This window comes from Canis aureus, chromosome 16 (genome assembly GCF_053574225.1).
Source record: "Canis aureus isolate CA01 chromosome 16, VMU_Caureus_v.1.0, whole genome shotgun sequence".
Classification (NCBI taxonomy): domain Eukaryota; kingdom Metazoa; phylum Chordata; class Mammalia; order Carnivora; family Canidae; genus Canis; species Canis aureus.
The window spans coordinates 53,873,572-53,881,017 of record NC_135626.1 but is presented as its reverse complement, the minus strand read 5'-3'; the positions used below and the strand labels follow the sequence as shown (position 1 = coordinate 53,881,017).

Sequence of the window (7,446 nt, the reverse complement as noted above, 5' to 3'; positions counted from 1 at the left end):
GTACCTCCTCATCTGGTGACTGAGCTTGGGCCTCCTGAGGGGTCGAAGGTTCTACTTCATCACGTGTCTCTGTAGGTTGAGCTGAGGTTTCCTGTTGGACTTCAGGGGTACTTGAAGGTTCAGCTGGGCCTCCGGTGGGCTTACAGAATTTCCAGCTTCCTTAAGGATCTCTGGAGGCTGAGATAGAGCGTCCTGAAGAAGTGGAGGTGTTTCTGTCTCTTCAGGGGACTCTGGATGCTTGGCCTGGGCCTCCACTCCAGGCACAAAAGGTTCAGGTTCCTCTACAGTGGGCTGGAGAGGTCCTGCAGGGGTCTCCTGCAGGAGTGAAGAAATTTCAAGCTCCTCAGGGAGCTCTGGGGGTTGATCTGGTCCCCCTGGGAAATCCATTGGTCGGTTTTCCTCAGGGTATATGATATCCATACCAGAATCTGAATAATCGTCCTGCAGTTGTTCTAGGAGCTCTTTATTTGCAAATTGGTTTGGAGTTCCAATAACAACTTTGGCAAGCCTTCGATGCTGAACTAGATCTTTGTCCAGGTTTGGGGATGAAACAAAAAACTTTCTTTGGTTTAAACCCTGACTATCCAGAGGTGGAGCAAGTATTTCCAATGACTGGTGATCTTCTGGCTCATCTCCAGTTTTCATCTTACTTTTGAGTGGAGGAGGCAGAACTATGGCCTGATTCTCATCACCCAACGCTGGAACCACTTGTAAGAGCCTTTCGTGCAGGGTTGGCTTGTCATTCAGATACTGATCTGTCTCTGGGGGCAGCTCACCATTTGAATCCGTGTCCAGGAATGGAACCAAAGTCTCAGTCAACTGCTTAGGCGGGGCCGACATCTGGGCTGGAGCAGAGGACCTCAAGTTATTAAAGCCCCCCCCCGCCTCTGCGGGGCGGGTAAGTGCCTGGAGCGATTCATGCAGGAGTTCAGAAGAGTGCGAAGACCAGGGTTCCGGGGGTTCCGGGGATCTCCGAGGGCCGGAGGTCCGACGGGCCCACGCCGGAAGCAGAGCTGCCTGGCCCAACAACCACGACGGTTGCCAGGTAAAGATAAACAAAAGGTAGCGGAAAGCCTGGACATGATACTCTGCGGAGCAGAGACCCAAGCCAGTGGGGCGCTCGGTCTCGCCAGAGAAACCGAAATGTTCAGGGAGCCCGGTGATGCCCCCATTGTTAGCAACTGCGCGCCCCTCCCCCGCCTGCGTCCCACCCTTTATTTACCACCTTTGTGAGCTTGGCACAGCTGGGGTGCGGCTGGGCTCCGAAGCCCCTGGTTCAAGCCTCTTCCCCAGAATCCCCAGGCCAAGCCTCCCTTCCCCTGCAAAGGCCACCACTACCTCCCGCCGAGCTACAGGGAAGGATTTGGGCTGCTGGAGTCTGCAAGGACCCAGACTCCAGCCGCTCTGAGGTGTAGGGTCGGGGTGTGGAGCAGTTTCCCCAGGAAGCAGAAGACCTGGCGTCCCGGGAGATTCAAAATGCTAGTCCACTTCTGGTGGATCGAACTTGTCCTCTTCAAAGCTTAAATCCGAGACACATTCCTCCTCCCCCTGGCTGTACTGCTTCTAAGAAAAGAGGCTGACCTGAAGAATAAGCACAGGGACAGTGGGGAGGGGAGCACACTTCACGGTTACTCTGAATGTTGCCATTTCCTCTAAGTTCTCCCATCCGAGTACTAACCAGGCCCGACCCTGCTTAGCTTCTGAGATCAGACGAGATCGGGCGCGTTCAGGGTGGTATGGCCCTAGACTCCTCTAAGTTCTCAATACGCATGTCTGAGTTTTAATTCACTACTGTGTTAGGAGGAGGCTACCTACCACTGAATCAGCGATGGCTCCAAACTCTGTGGGAGGGGCTTGGGGGCATGGGGGGAGGGGAGAGGTGAGCAATTCATTCTGGGAGTGAGAGTCTGAAACCAAGGGACTAGCCCTCCGTTTACATTAGGATGGAAAACTTCCGCGTCCCACCTACACTCAACACACCTGTCAATCTAGAACAAGTAACCTTGAGGTCTACCCTGTGTGCACCTTGGGCCCTAGAAGGCAGTCCTCCTATGCAAATCCAAAGACAATAAAAAAGCCTGATATTCAATAAAATGCCTGATCAGGGCCACACAGGCCTTCATATTGATTTGGGGGTGAGGACTGGGATAAGGAGTACTCGACCCCTTTCTGCAGAAGGTTCTCTTCTTGTGCGGGCGCTCGGGCTTCTAAAATTGTTTTCCAGGGGAAGCAGAAGAACCAAGGAACACATGCGACTTCCATAAATGAGGGAGAATAGAGCAAAGGCCAACCCTTTTCACCAGGATGGTACAGAGAAACTCTGGAGAGACCCGCAGAGGCCACAGGCAAGCTACCAACTTCTTCATTCTTGTCTAGCAGGTTAGTGACAGGGTTCCTAACAGCCAAACTGGCCCGGATGGAGTCCGATTCTCCCACTCTTTGTGCCTGACACCCTCCTCCTCTGTAGCCTGGAACACTGTGGCTTTCATGTCAGGGGCACTGATGGTTCCCTGGTGGCTAAAGTCTGAACATTTTACATGGATGCAAATGTAAGAGTCAGAGTGAGGACCCATTTCTCTTGTCCCGCCTCTATTTTTCAAAGTTTTCATAACGTGCTAGCTCATTTTATCCTTATAGTGAGCCTGTGAGGTAGGTGCATTTCTATCCAAGGTTGAGGAAGGTCTCTCAATAAATAGTAAGTGCATTTCTCCCTCAAAAACAAAGAAAGTAATTATAAGACCAAAGAGGTTTCCCTATGTTAATTAAAATTTCATCAAATTAAATAAAATCTCGCAGTTGGGGCATTTAGAACTGAATATCAAAGTGCATCTGTTTATGCCAAGTTGAGTAGCTAAAAGGACAGTGGGCAATGAGTGCAACTGCTAAAATGGTTCACGTCGTCGTGGGGGTGAAGGTCCCAGGTTGCATGAAGAATGATTCATGGCAGAAGTGTGCGTGCTCATTCAGGCTCTGAACCTGAGTCTGGTTCCCAACCGTGATTTAGAAAGTCTTTCCTGCTCCTCTGCTGTCTGTTTTGAACACAGGCCAAAGAGTATACTGTTTGACGTAACTACCGTACTGAAAACTGACCTGACTAAAGAACTATCACCTCTAGAAAAGAGTGTGGAAAACAGAAATAAATCCCCAGCTTTCACACCCCGTCACCAAGATCGCCATGCAATACAGAAGTGTTGCTCAACTCACTTTCTCACCTGCCCTTCAGACAGCCTCCCATGTGGCATCACTAACGGCTTCCCTATGCTAAAGCCAGCTTGACAGCCTCACAGACGGGGGGCACCTGTGATTTCATGGCCACACAGGCTCCAGCAGAAGGAAGCAGAGCACAGGTGCCTTCTCAAACCCTGTTCCTTCACAAGAAGGTCAACTGCCAGGAGGAAAGTCTGTGGAGCCAACAGGAAGGAGAGGGAAACAGAGGCAAAGAGTAACTCCCCTCCAACTACCTTTCCTTTCCCAGCTGCACGCATATAATCAGCTCCTGCCAGAAAAGAAATTGCAGAATAACAAGATGTCTACCAAACAAGAGGCCAATGAACAAAAAAGCCAACCAGACAGCAGGACACAGGAGAATGATACCACTGTCCTTCCTTCTGCTGCTCTAGAAGCCAGTTTTCAGGTCGGACTTTATCCTGCAAGTTGTGGGAAGTAACTGGTAGATTTCAGGTAGGAGAAGAGCACAATCAAATCCTAGGTTTATCAAAAGCGAGTTCACTCTGGTGGCATTGTGCAGGTGGCAGCGGAGCCCAGCGGGTTGGGGGTGGGACGAGCTAGTGCAGTGACCCAGGGAGGGGACAACCGGAACCCAGGAAAAGACAGTGGTGGTGGACCCGAGGAAGAAGAGATAACGCGGGGGGCTCAGTGGACCCAGTGCCAGGTCATCAGACGGGTGGGGAGGCAGGGCAGGTGGGCAAGGAAGCAAAGGCCACATGTGCAACTCCTCACAGCCTCACAGCTATGACTCCCGAGGTCAGTGACAATGGATCTCACTTTTCTTTCCTTACCTTGGCAGCAGAGTTTGATACGCCGTGTGTGACATTCCTGATGAGGCCCCCGACATTTCCATATTTTATCAGTCCAGTAACCCCTTCAGAAACATCGTTCAGAAGCCCCATGGGGTTGCCAAGAAAGTCCACTGATCCCAAGATCCGGGCTGCCTGGCTGAGGAGCTCCTGTCAAATGGAGCAGACAGAGGAGATGAGAACCAGCACCTGTTGATACCTACAGGTAGAATGTCCTGAGCAAAAAGTTCTCGTCCTCCATTCTCATCCACACCCACAACAACCTCTTCATTCGCATCCATTGCAAGCTCCTATCCTTCCATGAGCTCCACCCAAGGTCTCCCAATGCACGGACCCCAGAGATGACTTCCAGTACTCAGAAATACTCCTCAAAGCCATTTCGAAGAATAAACAAGAGCTATGCAACAGGAAATATCCTTTACAAATATTTATTAGTATATACATTACACTCTTCATTGTTCCTAAAATAGGGAAATCATCAGCAGGAGAGTTCTAGAAGGAAAATGAGGAAGGAGAGTGGAGTGATAGTTCCCCTCATTATCAGCAGAGGGGGCGGTGCATAGAGAGGGCACGTTCAGATCTACCAAGTAACCTTCCACTTTCTGCATCTCTCCACTGTCTGATTCCAGATTCCAGGGATCTCTATGTCACTCTCCAAACAGTTGAATGGAAATATCACCAACTAAGAAAGTCAAGGAAGGAAGCAAAGAAAGAAAAGAGGGAGATAGGAGGGAAAAAAGGAAGTGGGAAAAGAATATATAACTTTGACAGTTAATAAATTTGATACGATCTTGACCTATCTAATATCAAAGAGTCTGGATAATAAATACAAATTGGAAAATGTCCAACTTGATAAAAATTTGAAGTTCAACTCTAGGGCAGGATCTCAGAGGCTCCAAGAACACTGATATGGTTGCTGAAAGTAGACCCATGCCCAATAAATAGAGAAGTCACAGTATTTTGTGTTATTAAAGCATCAATTAAACTCTTAAGAGTTACGACTAATCTAGTGGGAGCCCCTCCTGAGACTAGTTCTCGGAGGGACAAGACAGCTCATAAATCAAAGACACCATTTCAGGACTTTCATGATGTAGATGGCTTCATGGGCTGTGACCTGACCCCTTACAGCAAACGTTTAACTGGGTTCTCAATAGTAATGTCTTAGTAACCAAAATTCCCAAACAACCAAAACAAACATTCTGCTTATGTTCCAGCCACTAAGTACTTCTCCAAAGCTCACCTCCTGGAAATGTTTGAGGATATCATTGATGATGAACTCCTTCGTCTCATAAGGATGTACCCGAGTGAACGGATCCAGATTAATCACAGCGTCCTCAAACCGAATCAGTGGAAATCCCAAGGTACTCTTTAGGGCCTAGTTAGGGAGGAAAGGAAATGACATATGTAAGCCATCTGATGGCCTTCCAGGGTGCGGTAACTTTGGATTCCATGAAAGCTACAAGTTACATTAACTTTCCTATGAGAGTCAAGATTTTGATATTTATAAATAAGGATTTTTCCTGTAACTATGAAAGTAAAATATTCACACAAAATATCTATGTAAGTCACCCAAGGTAACATAGATCCATAGAAATAAACACTATCAGCTTCACCGCATAATTCTTTCCGGTCTATTCTGTATACATGTTGTGCTTTACTTTTTTTGACTGAAGTTACCACACATATAGAAAGGTGTGCTAGGGCAGCCCCAGTGGCTCAGCGGTTTAGCACTGCCTTCAGCCCAGGGCGTGATCCTGGAGACCCAGGATCGAGTCCCAAGTTGGGCTTCCTGCATGGGGCCTGCTTCTCCCTCTGCTTGTGTCTCTGCCTCTCTCTCTGTGTGTCTCTCATGAATAAATAAATAAATCTTTAAATAATAAATAAATAAATAAATAAATAAATAAATAAATAAATAAGATCTTTTAAAAAAAAGAGTCTCTCTGTTCTTTCCTCTAAAAAAAAAAAAAAAAGAGAGAGAGAGAAAGAAAAGAAAAGAAAAAGAAAGGTGTGCTAACCAAACGTAGAGCTCAATGGTTTTTTCCCCAAAGTGAACACAACCACCATGTAACCATCACCTGGGAGACAGAGAGTAAATGATTACTCCCATCTAGGAAGCACTCCCTTTCCCAACCGTGGCCTCCCAGATACTTCTCCCTCCTCCCTCGGGTAACCACTATCCTGACCTCTACTACCTGCTTTGAATGCTCTATAAAGGAAACCATCAGTGCGTACTCTGGGTGTTACATATAGCTGCAGTTGCTTAATTTTCATTTTTAGTTCCAATATATGAATAAAACACACTTTATTAGGCCATGTTGTTATTGAACAATCATGCTGTTTCAAGTTTTGTGCTATTATGAATAATGCTGCTAAAAACATTCACAGACATGTCTTTGGGGGCCCATTTGTACACACTTTTCTTGAATATATACCTGGGAGTGGAGCTGCTGTGTCACAAAGACTGTACACATTCATTCCTCGTATACACAGTACTGCCCAACAGTCATTCTCAGCAGCTGAACTGGTTTATGCTCTCTCTGGCAGTCTATGAAATTTCCTGTTGTTCTACCTCCTCAACACTCGGTATAGACAGCCTTTTATTTATTTATTTTTAAAGATTTTATTTATTTATTCATGAGAGACACACACACACACACACAGAGAGAGAGGCAGAGGGAGAAGTAGGCTCCCTGCAAGGAGCCCAATGTGGGACTCGATCCCAGGTCTCCAGGATCACACCCTGGGCTGCAGGCGGCGCTAAACCGCTGTGCCACTAGGGCTGCCCTAGACAGCCTTTTAAAAGACAAATATTCTGATGGATGTATAATGGTATCTCAGTGTGGTTTTAATTTCCATTTTCCCGGTGAAGCATGAGATGAGGCACCTTTTCACACTCAGACTGGCCATTTGGATATCCGTTTTTGTGAAGTGTCTACTCAAGTCTTTTGCTCATTTTTGTAGTGGGTTGTCGAATTTTTTCTTATTGCTCTGTAGGTATAGGTGTTTTTCTTACCCATTTTCTATATAAGTCCTCTGGTGAACAGATGTACTACAATTGATTGCAATTATCTTTTCCCATTCTGTGATTTATTAGTCTTTAAATAGTGTGTTTTGATGATCAGAATTCTGTTTTAATGAAATCCAACTTACCAATCTTTTCCTTTAGGAAAAGAGCTTTCTGTTTCCTGGTTAAATTATTATCTACACCAAGGTCAGAAAGGTACACCCTGTGCTTACTAAAAATTTTTTTATTGTTTTACTTTTCACATTTAAATCTATAATCTATGTGGATTTGATTTTTTTTATATGCTGTGAAGCAGAAATAAAGATCCATTTTTTTTTCCCAGATGGGTATCTAATTACCTAAGCAATGTTCACTAAAATGATCACCCTCTCCCCTACTGCAGTG

General features: G+C 46.3%; 1 pseudogene across 1 annotated transcript in view; it reads right to left on the bottom strand.

Moving 5' to 3' along the window:
- Positions 1-3,986: 3,986 nt before the first annotated feature.
- Positions 3,987-7,446, bottom strand: part of LOC144286930 (intermembrane lipid transfer protein VPS13D-like) — a 157,192-nt pseudogene continuing 153,732 nt past the window's right edge. Inside the window, exons 64-65 of the transcript XR_013354875.1 lie at positions 5,278-5,412; positions 3,987-4,187 (exon numbers count right to left, since the gene is read on the bottom strand). The product of XR_013354875.1 is annotated as an intermembrane lipid transfer protein VPS13D-like (transcript). The remainder of the gene's footprint in view (positions 4,188-5,277; positions 5,413-7,446) is intronic.